This window comes from Nipponia nippon, unplaced genomic scaffold, assembly GCF_047370975.1.
Source record: "Nipponia nippon isolate SJK-2023a ecotype South Korea unplaced genomic scaffold, ASM4737097v1 scaffold_3, whole genome shotgun sequence".
Lineage (NCBI taxonomy): Eukaryota > Metazoa > Chordata > Aves > Pelecaniformes > Threskiornithidae > Nipponia > Nipponia nippon.
Genome location: NW_028262347.1, coordinates 110,340,392 through 110,358,492, shown reverse-complemented (window position 1 = coordinate 110,358,492; position 18,101 = coordinate 110,340,392). Strand labels below are relative to the sequence as shown.

General features: G+C 38.7%; 2 protein-coding genes across 4 annotated transcripts in view; one reads left to right on the top strand and one right to left on the bottom strand.

Moving 5' to 3' along the window:
- ENTPD1 (ectonucleoside triphosphate diphosphohydrolase 1) overlaps nucleotides 1-18,101 on the bottom strand; it is a 74,984-nt gene that overhangs the window by 45,710 nt on the left and 11,173 nt on the right. The window contains exon 1 of one of the 2 annotated variants that reach the window (XM_087764935.1): nucleotides 13,281-13,331. The exons of the other annotated variant lie outside the window; for it this stretch is intronic. The gene's annotated coding sequence lies outside the window, so the exon portion shown is untranslated. Of the gene's footprint in view, nucleotides 1-13,280; nucleotides 13,332-18,101 lie in introns of those variants that run through there. 2 annotated transcript variants of the gene reach the window in all.
- The window catches only part of LOC104012864 (gamma-aminobutyric acid receptor subunit pi-like), a 57,849-nt gene continuing 46,463 nt past the window's right edge, over nucleotides 6,716-18,101 (top strand). Inside the window, exon 1 of one of the 2 annotated variants that reach the window (XM_087764947.1) lies at nucleotides 6,716-6,848. The gene's annotated coding sequence lies outside the window, so the exon portion shown is untranslated. Of the gene's footprint in view, nucleotides 6,849-16,074; nucleotides 16,133-18,101 lie in introns of those variants that run through there. The other variant, XM_087764945.1, reaches the window with a different exon arrangement.

The following is an 18,101-nucleotide window of genomic DNA, read 5'->3' as shown; positions in this document are numbered from 1 at the left end:
TTTTGTTAGCTATGACAAGAAACCCATGCACGCAAAAGTTTCATAGCTCAGAGCAAATGAAATTTTGAGTTTCAACACTTAGTGACAAAGCCTATATGAAAGCGTATACACTGAAGATTCATTAATAAAATATACCAGAAGGACATATGTGGATATCGGTCATTAATATGCAATATTTCCCCAGATGCTCAGATTTCTCACGGGCTTATTTCTGGGAAACATCAACTCTTAGGTGCTGAACACATGGTGAGACTTCCCAACTGCAAAGCGCAGGTCGCACTCTCCTCCACCAAAATCAATGTAAGCAGGCTGAAAAAAGCTGAACAGCCCTGGAGAAGGCACAGGTTGGCTTCTCTCTGGAGCTGTTCCACTGTACACTGCCATGGTAACTGGCACAGGCTTTACCATTGTAAGAAAATGGACTTTAAGACAGCTTGGTTTAAATGCAGGCAAAAATGAAATACTTAACATAGGAACAATAGGGTTTTTTGTGGCAGGGAAAAATGTTTTTTTCCCTCTGAGTGCTGGTAGATTACCCCCAGTCTATTCTGCTTCTCTTTTGCTCTGTCTGCTTTTCATTTTTTTTTTTTTTTATACTCCGTTTTAAAGAATAATCTGGAATTCAGGGAAAAGCATTACCTACCACTGTGACACAGGCCTGCCTAACAGTATGAAATAGGAAAATGTATTTTCCCAAAGCAACCTCTCATTTAAACTTACAGAACTCCTGGAATAACTGACAGGGGGCTACATTAGCATGTACAAACACGAACAGTGCCAACCTCAAGCTGTTAGTCTTTTCTTACATAGTTCCCATTGCCATTCTTCAGCTCCTGCCTCAGCATTAATTTCTCTTTCATTTTTCAATGTTTCACTTTCCTTTACTCCCTTCCTCCATCTACTGGTTGCTCTTTCCGTTCTAACTACGCCCTTCTCTCACTTCCTAGTAGTCCTTCTTTTAATAAAAATATTTTCTCTTTTCATATTTTTACATAAGGCTTTGCCATCTTAGTTTAGCAGCATTTCATTTGGAATTTCTTACACACAAAGGCACACCAACTGTAACAAATCGGAGGTGCCCAAATCCTCTCCAGAGAAAAGAAACAGATTAAAAACTAAGTTTAAAGCATAAAGACGTGTTATACTTCAGAACAACAGTAATAACATTGCTTTAAATTGTTCCCAGATGTAGTCTAAGACTATAAGCTAAAGACAACAGCATTTACAGTATACTAATCAAAGCATTGCATAATTTATGTAGCAGTCTGTCATCACTGCTCTAAATGACTGCCAATAACTGACACATGGCAAGCATTTTGCACATATTTAATATACTTATCTTTCAAAACATGATAATGATAGGAGCAATGGACAGCTATGACAAGCTGAAGATCTACTGCATAATGCATTCATTTATAAAGTGTTGTTTGCTTCCATTTCTTATATAGCAAGATTTACATAAAACACATTTAAAAGCTACTTTGATGAAATGGTATTGTCACCTGCAGAAAGCTAGCCTTTACCATCTTTACTTAGTTTTTAGAGTATTTGCTAATGTTCCAATAATTGCACTCATTTAAACTATAGAATGTTGTTCTTATCCTCACTAGTAATTAATTCTTTATATGAAGGAGACAATTGCAGCTGTTGATTTTTATATTTTTTTCACTTTTTTCCTCATCCTTTTTTTCACCCCAAGGTGTGGATCTGAAAGTTCTGCAGATTGACCCTATTTCCAGCTGACTGTCCGGAAATTCCTGGGGTATAGGAATGGCAAAACACAGCACGTAACATTAAAATGATTTATTTAAACACACATCTGTACAAGTGTCCCAATAAATGAGCATTCTACTAGAAGTCTTCCAAGTAATTTTCATTACCTCTTCCTAATGGAAGTTGAATATTTATGATCCATCCCTTAAGTTTTATTTAATAAAGGCAACTTCACCCCTACCATTAATTTATCAGAGGGAAGGACAGGTTCCCTCACCGGTAATGACTATCACCTCTCCAGACTCACTCAGTTCTGCTCACAATCCCTTTTTTACTGTCCTGCTCCCATGTCAGTATCCCTTTCCATGTAGTCTTGTGTACCTTTAGCATCCCCATGAATCCATCAGCAAAGCAACTCTTGAATAAACCATCTTCCTTGAGTCCTTCCCTAATTGCCCTTTTAATAAGGAAATCTATAAGCCTACCTTACCCTCTAAGGAACTGTTCACATGACTATGAAAAAAGGAAGGAGCAGACAAGCAACCAAAGAAATCCTGCAACACTAAATCCTAATACCAAGCATCCAAATGCCGTCCCTCAGGCGCTTCTCACTGTGTCCTGATCTTACTCTCTCAACCACAATTAAAAAAAAAAAAAAAAAAGACTTCAACAGCAATTTGGGACTTCGGCCAAAATCCAGCACAAGAGTAAAATAATACTGCTCATTCAGGCTAGAGTTGGAAACTTGAAACAAATGGCAGCCAAGTCATCTCCTTGAGTGCCACCACACAGAAAACAAAAAGCATGGCTCAGATGGTGCAGAGGAATATTGTAATTTCTTGTGACATGAGCACAAGCCTCTATCAGGCCTGTGGTCTTTTTTCAGACTGAGGAGGAGGTGGGATGGTATTTGAGAAGCATCTCTAAAGCATAGCACTTTCCAGGATTGCCTGTACCTCCTTCAGTTGTCCACAGCCGTTTAAGGCCTCACCATCCCTAAAATATTCTTTGTTTTTGTCAGAGTGGCATTTATGCAATTTCTTGGAAAGGAAAAAGTGTTCCTTCAGAATTTAAATCACTTGGGGAAACTCAGAGACAGGGGCTTGCCCAAGGCTGTGCAAGTGTCTGCACTAAAGAGCTGTAAGTGCAACTACGCAACATAGCCATATGGGCTATAGTGATGAGGGCATGCAAGTGTTGTACAGCTCGCCCACTGCAAGCACTGTATCCCTTGCTAACCGATGACTCTAGCCAGACCTCATCTTTGGTCAATGAGCATCCGTGGGTTAATAGACAGTTACAGCTCATTGTTTTGTGCAATGTGGGTATAGTCCCAGACTTCACACAGCATAAAGAATCCCGGGAGCAGTCTGGTCCCCGTGTCCTTGGGCAGCTCCATGCTGCAAAACCCTCCCGGGCTGAAGGCTGCCCCGCAGGCTGCCCAAACAAGCACTGCAAATGGTCAGAAACACATGGGAGAGATCTACCCAGACATTTTGTCTGTCTTAGTTTGTGCCATTGCATGCTTCCAAAGGAACTGTCCTGTATAAATATTCTCTACATGTTTTGATGTGCAAACACTATCTGATATAGTCTTGCTGTAAGTCCCATGACAAAGCAACAAGAGTTTCCTCAATGCTCATCAGCATGGTAAGCACCAGCACAGCAGCATCAGGGATGACATGATGCTCTTGCCCCTTTACATGGCTTTTTTGAGTTAGATTTGGCCCTGGGGGAGCTATGGAAACACTCTGGGTCTGCCTCTGCTTCAGTCTAGTTCACTGCAATAACCCGCACTGAAGTTCAGCGCTTAAAGTTGATGTAGGTTAAAACTGGCCAACTGGAGGGGTGACATTGGGCTTGGTGTTGTCCAAATGTGGAAATTAAGCAGTATAATAAAAGGGAATCAAAACACAAACTTGCTTCACCTTCTTTGATTTACTTGTGGAAAGCAACCTGCATGGATTCTATAAAGTTTACATGACCCTGTAAAATCTTTTTATTTGCAATAGAATTTCCCACTATTATCCCATTTCAGACCTGCATTTGATAGTTCCTAAAAGGCTTATTGCTTTTATGTCACACACTGGAAAAATACTTATTTACTGTACTATCCTCAAGTACCTCAAAAATATTATTACTTCTTAAGCTTAAAAGCCTCACTGTTTGATTTGAAAGGAAACTAAGTGGTAGATGCTTCCCCCACCTCTTCCCACAGCAAATGAATGGAAAGTAAAGCAAATATAGCTGCAGATGCAAACAAATTAGAAATATTTCAAGAATTTTACTGCAACTATGACCCTATTTTCTTTAAGGAGATGAAGGTAAAAGTAAACAAAAAGCTTTTGCAGGTGAAACTGCTTCCTGACCTATCCAAACTTAAATATCTGGAGTGACTTAAGGCTTTGAGAGAGGTGGTTAGCAGAAACTCTTCCAAGTAAAGCATTTAAGTAGAGTGAAACCCAGTATTTTGAGATATTTAAAAACCATGTTGGTAGTTGAATACTAACTTACCCCTCAGTGTGCTGCAAGATTAGTTTAGCTCATGTATTCAATGACAACATACTAATTCTCTATAGAAAAAGTAGTGAAACTGAACTATGCATTTACATCACGCTGCAGAAACAGGAACATAAGTGTTCACAGTTCTCAACTTTTTTTTTCCCTTCTAGAGACTAGAATATGAATACTGCAGATTGAATACAATAACATAGCTCATTTAAAGTAAGAGTCTCCAGAGATATTCATATGAGACTGCAAATATTGAGGCACTGATTTAGAGTGCCATGGTGACATTGGGCATGTCAGTTAAAATCATAACTACTCCACATAAATTAATTTTTCAGCCATATTTTTTTTGGCTTAAAAACAAAATTGTTTTAGCAATATGTTAATTTAAATAATGTAAGGTTTTATCAAAACATTTGCTCCCGCAAGTAATTTTAATCTTGTTCCTGAAGTGCTAGCAACCCTCCAACCTCCAGTAGAGAGCTCTCCCAGCATGGTGGCACTGGGCACAACTCTGGTAGTACCATAATGGGAAGGATTTGAGATCTTCAGTCTTTTGACTGCATGTGGTATATCAATAATTCCCATGCTTAAACACAACTTGGCCAGCATAAACAGCATCGGCACTTGCAACACTTTGCTTATGTAGTGTACAAATGTAGAAATATTGCTAAAGACCTGGTTTAAAGCTAACAATATAAGCAAATATTAATTACATGCAAGTACTTTTTTCTTTTAATGTTATTATTCCTAGTCTGTTCTCTTCAGCCTGTGAAGATTTTTACTATATAGCTTCCAGTTTTTTTTTTTTTTTACACCAGTATGCTGTATTTACTTTTACATACAGTAGTAATGTACTGCTTGTGGGTTTGAATTCAATTCATATTTAGAAAAATCTTTATCACAGTAATGAAACTAGACCAGTTTGGCAAAAGTCTTAAAAAAAAAATCTATGTAACTTGAAGCAAATATTTATTTAAGGTTTAACAGTAGCTGTTTAAAATTCAACTAATGTTTAATTGACAGTATTTAAGCAAATAAATAGCTCCCCTGACTTTCATTAGTAAGTTTCCTTGCAGGTGTTAAAATTCTTGGTGTATTACCAGACTGCAGTTCTCCTACTTTGAATTTTCACTTACATTAAATCCCTGAATAAAATGGCCTATACAAGGCCCTGAACACTCAGTGTGTTGTATTTTGCCTACTCAAGTTTATTACACTAGTTTCCCTATTTTTAATATTAATCATTGTCTCAAGTCCCTTCAAAATAAACAAATGCAAATGCACTGTTTCATTCAATGTAAACTTTCACAAGAATATATTAGAAAAGAACCTAATTTTATGACATCATAAAGATGCTATCATGGAAGGAAATGACTCTCTAATAAAATGAGTTTTGTAGTGGAGCTCCTGCAATTGGTAGTTTCATTTCAAGTTATATCCACTAAAATCTCAACTATGGAATTAGTTTTCCCTTAGCTTTGGCAGTCTTTTCATTAATACAGGCAGAAAGGTTAATTTCAATTTTTTGCATTCCAAGTTAAAGAAAGTTTTAACAACAAGTTAACTGCTTGTACTGCATAACTGAGCCGGAGCTTCCTATAGTGTTTACAAAGACAGGAATCCCACTCTGAACTACACGAACACCCATCAACATTCAAACAAGCAGAATTATTCATGTAATAGAGAGCTGATTAGATAAGAAATATGTAAACACAGCTACAAGGAAATACTAATATAAAGCTCCTGTAAGCAACATTGGCTATAAACTGAACTCATCATCAGTCAATACTGTAAAGAAAGATTCAATTTTTACATTACTCCACATATTTTCAACATCAGTCCATAGTTAGTAAACAACTTTGCGTCAGTAGCTTATCTGTCCTGCTCCTGCAGGTTATATCAACCATTTTAAACAAAGGTGTGGCAGTGTTTTATATAAACCATATACATTACATGAGCCAGTTACGTGTGCCAGCATGCTGGCCTCAGACTCTTCATGGCTACCAAGTCAGCAAAAACCTTATACCCCCCAGCTCCTCAGGAAAGGCATTTTCCTTAAAAGCTAAAACAATTTATCTTTTCCTAGAGCTGGAATTACCATCCCTGGTAATGATAATCCCCACACAACTTGCTTTGGCCAATCTTTCTCATGAATAACTTTTAAAAAATTGTTAATTACTGTTACTGCTGTACACACCTCACCTGAATCAGGCATTGTGATATTGGTCTGTGATCAGTGTGAGCCCACATCCTAGGCTAGGAGACTGCAGGCTGAATGGACGTTTGCCCTACGAAATCAGAAAGGCTGCTGAGGCAGAAGAGGGTTTCCCTGCCTTTGAGGATGGTACCACACTGCCACCCTCAGCAGGAACAGCAAATCATCATCAATACAAACATTTTCCTCCTTTCAAAAGGCAACGGATCAAATGATCTTGAATTTCTTTTCAGTGAGTAATAAATCCATCTCCCATCCACTGTGTGTGTCACTACCATAAACAGCATTGCACTTTTAGGAAATAAAAAGATGAAGTACCTGCATCAGTAAAGTTTGCTGTGCTCTGCTCAGGCTCCTCTTGAATATGGGAAGACAATAGGTACCGACGAACTGATGAGCAACTACAGTGGTAAGTAGCCTGTCTCAATTACTAACGAACAGCTTTGATATGTCTTTTTCATAGATACAGTGATTGAAAGCAAGTCAGAACTGACTGATTCTTCTTCTTCCATTGTATAAACATATGGAAACACATACATCCAGGACAACCAATATTATATAGTATATATTTGATATTAAAATATTACACTAGATGTTTTGCTGACATATGTACACTTCAGAAATCATTATCCTCTGTGTTTTAAATACCATATATAATGTTACTTTTAAGATAACTCTTGAATCGGTTCAGCAGAGCACACGTTTTTAATTAAAGTATTAATCTTGGAATCAACTGCGATTTCTCATTCACTTAAGTAGGTGTCAACATCTGTAAAGAAGTACAGAACCTGCAATTTCAGAAAGGCTAAGGAAGAGCTTTCACTTATTTCAAGCCCAGATCCTTTTTCCTCTCTACAGTCTGTATATTTCTCTGATCAGTTATTAAATTTCAGGGCACAAAAGAGCGCCTGCACAGACTTGATTTCCTGCTCATGCTTAGGTCTGCTTTGCTCTGTAATGAACATTAGAGACTCTTCAGTAAGACATAGGCAGATATGTAGCAGTGTCAAAGAGGTGTAATCTATGAACAAGAGTGATATTAATTTTTTTTTTCATCTAAACTCACATTTTCATTTTCTTTTTGTATTTCCATCTTCCAAATTGATCAGAAAAATAAGAGCCCATAAGAATATGGGCAGAACAGAGTAAACTAGCAGTGCAGCTTGGGGCAAACCCCTCCAATTGGATGTTTGTATTATACTGTAAACCTAAAATATATTAATATACTGTAAATGATGTTTTCCTTAAAATTTTCTATTTTACATGATGGCAGTAGATGTACTAATTTAAGTAATTTTTATTCATAAAAAGCAGACAGTATTCCATATTCTGTTTCACCTCCAGGAGGCAAAATTTCAAGTTTCTACATTCACAGCTACTCAAAATGTTTTTAGTGGATATATATTTCAGTAACTAAACAACAGAAGAACATCTATTGCAGAACTGATTAATTAAAACTATTAAAAAGTTACCCTTGTTTTAAATTTTAGCTGTACAAAGTGTAATAACTTTTCCACTTTTTTTCATTTTTGAGTTCCCAACTAATTACTTTTGAATGTGTTTATTAATTTGTCTCAGGTTTGACAGATAATTAGTCTCAAATATATTTAATTGTCCAAAGTTTCATGTAAATAAACATGGAAAGATCATATATTTTAGTCTAGATCAGACCATCTACTGTCTCCCCAGAAGAAAGGCAGAATCCTGAACTTAACCTTGTCTGGCCCTTAAAGAGCCCAGGCTCCAGGGGAAAGTTGATGACATCCCAGTCACAGGAAAAACCACCAGCACAGACACCTGTTTAGACACCAGAGATTGCAGCCATGGGCCAAATACAGGAACTCTGTTTTCATAGTCTTGCTCCTCAGAAGTTAAATATTACAGACAAAGCCTATTTTCCAGCTGTTTACTGTCAGCACAGACCCAAGGGTAGAACGTTTTGCCCAGCTACGTTGGTTTTTCAAGCTTCCCCTTCAATGCAGAGCCACAGTACTCCTATGGCCTGGCAATGAGATTGTAAAGTTGACTGCATACAACTGTATTACTCTGCTTTATTATAGAGTAATGTAAATCAGACCAGGAGATTAATAATAATTGCATAACTTGAAGTATTCAAGGATGATTTCTAGTCTAAATTCCAAACATTTAGTATAATGTACTTAAAGAGCAGAAGAGAAAAAGAATGCAGGACAGAAGCAGTGTTTAGAATAACAAAAAGCAAAATAATAAAAACTAAGCTAAAACAAGTTTAGCATTTGGAATACATTAAACCCACAAACTTTTAAAAAATAGTGTTATTTTGAGGCTCTGAGCCTCAGCATTTCACATCCCAACAACTGTTCATTTAGTAAGTTTGAACTAAATTCTTTGCTGAGTTCATTAAAAGAAACATTGAAGATAATTCCCATTTCATCAATTACTGTGTGACTTTGAATCAACGTGGCATTTAAGATCACTGTAGATGTTGACTTGCATTAACTTTCACTAGGAGATTTTTGTATGTCATGTATATCTATAACTCTTTAAACTGCCTTTGGCATTTTCTGTTCTCAGAATTATTTTTTTTCTTTAAGTTTAATAGATCAGACAGATATTATCTCTTTGGAATTAAAACAACTCTGCATGCACTCCTGAGGAAAATGAAAAATGATTTGAGCATAATTGCACACTACTTTTTTTTTTTGCAATTTAAAACTCTTTAGCCCTGAGAATAATACAGATAACACACTTTCTGTGAAAATAAGGTCCACTGTTACCCAGAGTAAAGTTTTACTCCTGACTTAAACTGGAACATGAGGAAATCCTCTTTCGTGACCCAAAGTTCAGATACATTAACCTCTGATAGCAATCTGGTAGCCTCTTGTGAAGTTTTTAAGAACATGGATATTTAGGCTTAGGACTGGAAACCTAGTCCAATATTCTGTATTTATCCCATTCTCTTGCCAGCTAGCTCTACAATCTGCAATTTCAAAGTCGCAGACATTGAGGCACATGACCTCTACCTGTTACACAAGTGAGTCAGCCTGAGAAAGGCCAGAACATCAGGATACCCATTTCTTTATAGGGATCTGAAACTATCAATCTAAATACCTACAGGAATGCAGGGATTTAAATATGCACCAGTGGTAAAAATGAAAAGTGTTATGTTTTGTCTTGTGAAGACAGGTCTCGTTGGAGATTTTTCCACCCATTGTGTTCCCCTAACTCTGCCTGGACTATATCACTCTGCTTACTGCAAACTAGCAGCCGTTTAATGCTGAATGGATTGCTTGTGTCCTCCAAAGGACTACTGAGGCAGCTGGTGAAAAATGTCCATCACCAACTTGGCCTGGACACTTCCAATTTTCCCCTAGCAAAGCTCCTAGAAAAAGGCAGATAGTTTATTCTGAGAGCATAGTTACTCAAAGTAAAAATTATTTTTTCTGGAAATTTTGCTCTAAATTGACAGCCTTACAAAGAGGTGTTCCCAACTAAAAAGTAATGTTGCCATCACCGACTTAAAATGAGCTTGTGGAAAGTTTAACTTCACCAGCTATCGTCCTGAATACTCCTTATGGGTTAGTATTTCTACATAATGGGGGTTCATACACAGTGTATTCATAAGACAGACTTAAATGAACATTACATTTTAATTTGATAAATTTAAGAGATCATAATTCAAGTGACACTTAAGAGGCTATTATGCCTTGCTATTATTCTCCTTTCATAATTTTACAGTAAGTGAAAGCCTGACAAGCACCCATAAGAAACACTTTCTCCGTATTCATAACTAATTCTTAAAAGAAATATTGGTGAATCCTTTTTGCGTTTATACATAGCTACTAAGCATTAATAATAAATAGCACATTAAGGTCTACATTTAACAACACAAGTAGGAGTTAGATTATGGGGTAGTGCACAGCCAACTATAGAAACAAAATTTGTCTTAATAGTTTCCTCAGTATGCTTTTAAAACAGTTAAGAGTACATTAATAGTACTTCCTTTTTTTTTTTTTTTTTTTACACAAGGTCTCCCTAAACTTTGGCTCTCTAATGCCATTGATATAGAGTGTAGTGGAATAAACCAAACCATAAACAGATGAAGCCATGTGGTACATGTTTCACAGCAAAGTGCAATCCCATTTGGGCTGGGGGAAAAAAAAAAAAAAAAAATCTTTTCCTTGAAAGTAGAGTTTCAGTATTATGTCATCAGTTCTTTTAGTCTTGCTCAGATCACATAGCAGGTAGGGCTTAAGAAATGAAACTCGAATGTGTTCTTACAGTTTTTAGTATGCCTCATGCAGTGTCGATGATAAAAAGATGGTCGTTACATTCATGAACACTGGTAGCACCTTTAGGTAGACTGACCATGGACAGGAGAAAGTGCAGAAAGTGGCACTTTTCTAATGACCACTTCTTTCATGAGGAAGTGTAGGAAAGGGCCAGTAACCACTCCAGCTTCTTTAGTGAGGACAAGTCAATCTTCTGCTAGCAATTCGGCTTTACCTCTAGGACTACACAACAGCAACTCAGCAAATTTATCTGGCTGCACAGTTAGAGTGAGCCTGGTGCCTCACAGCTCTTCCCAGCCCTGTTACAATTGAGGCTAACTATACGCCAGCCTGTTTATCTTACCCCATGGCCAGGCCAGAGAGCTCACAATGCATATCATGAATGTCCGTAGAGCTCCATGGGGTAATGGGGATTGTGAAAACTGCTTCTTGATGTCTCAGTAGCACACTTCTTGGAGGCTTTTTGTTGTTGATAGCTGAACAGGTACATTCTGCTCATGATGAAAAGTGAGCATTTCATTTTTTTTTTTACCAGAAAACCTATGATACCAAGTTTTTCAAAACAGCAGGAGACATCCCTGCCAGAGGCTTACACATTTCCACTGTCCTACTGATAATAAACTGGAAAATTGTATGTGATGCATGACTAGCACAAGTTTGCCTGTTCTTGACAGAATCAGTTAATCCACCTGGCCTTTCAGGCATTGACAGCATCGTACAAAGAAAATCAATTACCTGAGATAATCACATCCACTGTCTTCATCTCAGTTTTCTCATTAATTTAATCTAATTCTTGAGTATTGACATTATTCCAGGCATAATGGAAACATAAATACTTCATTAAAGCCAGCACCTGGACATATTCAATCATGTAGCAAGAGCTAACAAAGCTATGACAAATGCAGCCTTGCTGTTATGAATTAACTGACAAGTGATACAGCCAAAAATATGTGCTTCTCAAAACAACCTTTAAAGAAAGTGGTTTCAGATGAAGGTGCCTTGCTCCTGGGAAGGTTTCACCCTGGAGTGCTTTGTCACTACATGGGAAGAGTAAAGGTTAGCATAGTGCCCAAAAGCCGTGATTCAAGCAGATGATGTTCAGGTGCAAATGCACCCTGGCTGCCTGTAGCAGCATCTCTCAAGGTAACAGAGCCATAATGCTCCAGACAGAGGTGGGGTAGGAGGCTGCAATTTCAGTAAGAACATGCTTTGATTTCAGCATATGAGTAATCCTACAAGAGGTCAGATGAACATTAAAATAACCCATTAAGCCTCAACGATTTCAGTAAAAAAAAAAAAAGCAGCAAGTAGTGAAATAAGTTCACCTGGCAAGTAAAGGCTTATCAAGAGGAGAAAAATTTCAAACCAAGATGGTTCTAAAACAAAATGAAGACATCCAATACTAATAAAAAATGATTGTGTTTTATGTAAGTATGACTCTTGCTACACGTAATGTTCAAAGAATTCATTGTGGGCACCAAGATACAAAAAGGGAAGATATGAACTCTTAAATTTGAGCCATCTTATGTTTTCATTATTTTCCGCTCAGATAATCTGGAATGGTTGCAGAATATGTAGCCCTCAGGTCATTGAGTATTATTATAATAATTTAAAATGTAACTATTCATGCAGTCTGTAGTAGGTATAAGAATGTAAATTGTCAGGGACAAGCATCCCTATTTCAGATTATACCTTACCAGGTATTACAATACTAATTGACTCATCCTCTACTTCCCACATAATTTATAGTAATCAGAAAACTTTTTTTCCTAAAGAATTCTAAAGATGGAGCACATTTTATGGTGTTATTTTAATCCTTTCCATTACGTTCGCTGGGACACTGAATAATGAAATAGAATTGTTTATAGTAATTTCAAATCGATACTCTCCAATTAGCAGATTTTGAAAGTCCTCAACATCAATATTACCTGTTACCTCATTAAAATGGGAAAATTTAAATAAAAATCTATAGATCAGTGGGTCTTTTCTCACTTTTTGCTTTGCATTTAGCTTAAATACAAAATTGTATTATTTGGTCTCATTTTCAGGTCCTCACTCAATACTGCCTTTATTCAGAACTTGTTTGGTCAGCATGCCAAGCATTTGCACTTACATTTATATGTCCAAAATAATGCCCGTTAAATGTCAATGTAATAAAATTAAAAGTGGGGACATTTTGGTTTATGATACACCACATTGCCAAGTATTTTATGTATCAATGTGATACTTAAGTGATAATGCTAATATTGGCTTATTTATAAGAGTTATGTGTTATTGGGCAAGCAGTTCAAGCACCTAAAATCTCACAGCCAGCCTGCTGATCAGAATTTAACATATCTCAAGGAATCCCTGGGATACCAGAAGTTCACTATGTTTTCTATTATTCAGGGCATTACGGCTATTGAAAGTCATTACAGATTACAATGCCATTTAATCAGTGCTGCAGATGTTGTAACAACCCTCTGAGGTTACAAATTGCAAGGTAAATCTACTAAAAAACCAACTTACCCAACACGGGCTCCAATACTGATGCAGAGGGATAAATGCACAGGAGTTAAATGATTTCTTACCGCAAGCATCCAGATTTTGTGTGTTCAAGGAGTCTTTTCTGCAAGCTGTTCTCTGAAACAATTTCATTACTCTTTACCAGCCTTGAGGATGGAGTCAGCTGATTTTCCATCAATGAATGGCTCTATTCAAAGACTTAAGCTTTGGGTTAATAATTGAGCTGTCCCCTTCTGGGACTGGCTCAAGGGCAGGTGGCAGGTTCAGTGCCGCAGAGGTCCCACTGCTGCAGGGAGTGCAAAGGGCACAAGGGCTTGGCAGGAGCTGGCTCTCGGGGGGACAGGTCTGCTTCTGTGCACGGGCACAGATTCACATTAGCCAGCTGCTGATAAACTACTACAGCCCTTACTGAGGGTGCAACAGCCTCAACAGAAAATATAGGCACTCTGAAGGACCAGTATAAGCTTTAGAAGCAGAAACCAGCATAAGATTTATTTTTATAACAACATGTTTTACTGGCAGCCTTAATATTTCAGGTCATGGTAATTAATTTTTGCACTGCCCTTTACTTGCTTGTCTCCAACAGACACTGCCCATGGCCCAGGTGCCATTTCAGGGGATTTGGAGTCCCAGTGACTGCCACTGCTCAGGGCTCTTGTGCGGAAAGAAGGATGTGCGCTGCCCGGGATTTTCAAATGCATGTCAACTGTCTTGAAGCCTTGAAATTCAGACAGGTGCTGAATTCCCAGTTTCTTAAGATATTTTTCAGAGCTCTCTGAGCACTGTGAACTGAAACAGGCAACAGCACACTGATGCTTTGAGTTTTCAGACAGAATATTTTTATTCTTTTTAAATTATGACTTGCAATTAGTGGAAACTTGAAATAGGTTTTAAGAAGTAGGTAGAAAGAGAACCCTAGAAATTTAAGGATTTCTGATACTGCCCATTAGATATAACCTGTGCTTGGAGTACTATTTGGAATAATAAGTAAACATCAGCATTGTTTCTATGCCAGTTGGTAACAGAGTTGTCTTTGAAGCTGTTTTCTCAGTTCTAATGCTATGAAATGCCACATGAGACCAAACTTGCTGATTCTCCCACTTGCAGCTGTTCTGCAATAGAAACAATCAGGGATTTTTTTCCACTGGGTTTCAAGCTTCTTTCTGCTTGGCTGATGAATGAAAGATAAACACTATACACGTTACACAGTTAGACAGACTGTTCAAACGAGATATGGGGGGGAAGTACCCCAGAGCAGACACACTCAGCATGTATTCTTGACTTATAATTGGATCAACATTCAGCATTTGCAGGGAATATGGGATTTTACATTTCTCTAATTTCTCCTGCCCACAGATGCAGTAACAAAGAAGAGCTTTAGGCAATAACAGTAGCAGAAAGGCACACAACAGTAGGGAAACATGTTCCATTTTTTGTCACAGAGAGATCTGTTTTTCATCTCCTATTTTGGGCCTCAGACCTTCCCATGTTCTGTAGCCTGGGGGGAGCTTCCAGTGCAGTCACAGCAGGCATATGATGTTAAAATAGCCTCTTACAACACCATATGAGTAACTAATTTAAAGATAAAGTTAAGAAAAAAGACAAGAGGTATTGGTTTTAAACTAAGAGAGGGTAGATTCAGACTAGATATAAGGAAGAAATTTTTTTACAATGAGGGTGGTGAAACACGGGAACAGGTTTCCCAGAGAGGCAGTAGATGCCCCATCCCTGGAAACATTCAAGGTCAGGTTGGATGGGGCTCTGAGCAACCTGATCGAGTTGAAGATGTCCCTGCTCATTGCAGGGGGGTTGGACTAGATGGCCTTTAAAGGTCCCTTCCAACCGAAACTATTCTATGAAAAAGCAAACAACACATGCTTACTTCTGACATGAACTGAGACTAGCATGTGCTAGGAAGCAAAAGCTGAGGGTCCTTACTGCTAGAAGATGCAGGGTTGGGACCTCTCAGCCTTCGCTTTCCTCAACAGTTGTCAACTCTTTTGTTCCAAAAAACAGCGTTAATAGTTGAAACAAATTGTCAAAATCATCTTCTTTCTCCTCCTCCACAGCTTGGACCAGCAATACCATATTTTAGTACTGGTGATAGTGACCCTGTCAGGAAGGATTTTTTTTCCTTTTCCTTGTATCCTAGCTACAGACAATGATTTCTGACAGCAGATCTTAAACTCTGTCAGAAGTTGCTTCCCCTAACACAGCCTGGGTTGGGAATCACATTCCCTAAGTGGTTTTCTTCATGTGTTGTGTGGAAAGGTGTTTCCCCAGAGAAAGTGGTACTTTCATTTATCTGCAAGCTGCAGACAGCTCCTGAAGTGAAAGGTCAAACAGGAGAGTAACATCTGCAAAACTAACATTTTTCTTCCAGTCACTCCTAGAAAGACTTGAACAGTATTACCTAAAGACACCCAGAACATTTGCACATCAAATAGAGAACGAAGGTGGATGTTTCTACCCAGGGTAGCTGGGATGTGACAATTGCAAGAAGGAAAACAAGGCAATAAGCAGGAAGTTTTATGCAAGTTTTGTTACAGAGGCATGGCAAAAAAAGAAGTGGTGGGAAGTGCTGCCACTGGTTTTTGTCTGGCAGGGATCCCTCACCACTTCTCTCTCCAGCATCCTTTCCCCCAAACACACTAGAAACTGTAAAGGGGTGCAAGTGAGAGTGAGCAAAGGAGGAGTGGCAGAGAAGGGACAATGCTGCTTAGAGGCACCTATGGGGGCTTCAGCTAGCAGTAGCGGGGGGGCCTTCTCCCACTGCCGCCCACCCCGGCCGTGGGCGGGCTCGAACCCGCGGCCCGGCGCCCCCGCAGTCCTCGGCCGGCTGCGAGGCTGCACGGAGGCGGCCGCCGCGCTCCGTCCGCCGCCCACTGCCGCGGAGGGGCCGCGGCCCCGGCTGCAGGTAAGGCGCGCTGGCCCTCGGGGAACGCGGCACCCTCCCCGCCGGGAGCCTGTCCCCAGCACTGCTCCTTTCCTGGGGGTACTCTTGCCTTCCCTTCTCATTCCTCCCCTTCTGCTCAATTGTTTTTAAAAAATGTTAGTTTTTCCTCTCTGAGGTATTATAAAGGCACATTCTGCTGGATATCACAGCGTAACTCAAATTGCCATTAATGAAATAAGTCAAATCTGAGAAGTGAGTTTCCCCTCAAAAGCCTGCAAAAACTTGTTTTTAAAAACAGTGAATGGCATATGGAGAAGCTTCTCCCAGAAAGAAAATTTAAGAGCCAGCTTCCATTTTTTCCCCCCAACTCCCTATCAAATCTGCACATCTCACCTCAAATGAATACATAGATGAACAATGTGCCAGTACTTAAAAAGGTGTACAGTATTTGAATGAAAATAGACCATGTTGATTAAACCTGTTGTTGGGCATTGAGTCATGATGAAAGGGAATATTTGAATTAAATGAAAGCATTTTATTTCTCTAGCAGGCTTTTTTCTAATTATGAAAAAATCATCTGCCTATATAGATAATTTCAACGTCTATTCAGACTTTAAGTAGGGTTCTTAAAGGCTGCTCTTCATGACAACTCCAGGTAATTCTAATGACTGTCATACTGCTAAAGCAGTATGTACTTAAAGAAGAGGAAGATCCTGAAGCAGTCACACACTTACCATATGGGAAGATTAGTTAAATCTGTATTAGTGGAAAAAATCTGAAAGACATGTTTTATTGAAAAATGCCACATGCTTTAAAGCCCCTCTTGTGATTTCCTCTTAGACTGAATTCCTGCTGACTTTGAGCTCAGTTCCACATCTCGGTCAGAATAACTCCTCTGACTTCAGCCTTGGCAGGTACAAAAGTGTGCAGCTGAGCCCAGGACACTGAACTTTGAGAACATTCACATTTTTGTGTGGCTGTACAGTTAAAAGCTGTGATTATCACTTGCTAATACATGCATTTCTATTGAGTAATTTTAATTATGTTAATTTGTGCCAGTTTGTTTCAAATGCAAAAGCTTCCTAGATTGTAGAAAAACTAAACTGCTTTGAAAACTGATTTTCTCCTTCCGAGTCTTTCATCCTGTTGAACTGCTCAAAATGGTTAGTTTGTAAATCTCTTGTTACAGGACACTTAGTAATTCAGCGAGGAATTACAGACCTCAGACTCAACTGACAAGTACTTGTTTAGTGACTAAGTGTCCCAAGGAAAATTATACTTTCTCTGGAGATTTACAGGCATGCATAAGAACAGTCAAACCAGGAATAATCTATGGTTCTAATTCATAATTTGCATGGAAAACAAGGCATCACTGGGGTATATTCCCTCCCTTCTCCCCCCCAAACAAACAAGCCTTTGCAACTGCAAACAAAATTAGTTGCAAACCAAGGGGCTGATTCTCTGTCATAGATCTGAGGCACACTGTAAAGTATTCAACGAGGAGAGAAGATGGATATGATTAAGCCTAATCTGCTACCGCAGGGCTATTATTTTTCCCTCACAGCCTTGAGCATGTGTTCAGTGACATATAGTGAGATGTCCCTCATTCTCCCATGCCAGAGGCTGCATGGAAGTAAGCCACGGGCAGATGAGCTGGGTCCTGGGTAGTTTCTACAACATGACAATGTTTGAGCAAAGCTCACAGATATCGGGAACTATATGGGGAGACTTCCTCCAGGTTAAGAGCTAGAAGATTCTAGCTCTGTTAACTTTCATAAGGAACGATAATTTAAGCTGACATCAGAAAGATGTGATTTGACTTGTCTTTTCAAATCAAGTTGCTGCTTTCTTAATCTGAACCAGCATACTCTGTCCAACTTTCTGGATTTTCAGCTATTTATATTAATCATATCTATTTTGATAGTGCCCAAACAAAACTGTGGCTCCATTTTGCTATGGGCTATAGAAACAGCTTAGCCTGGTCTGTGTA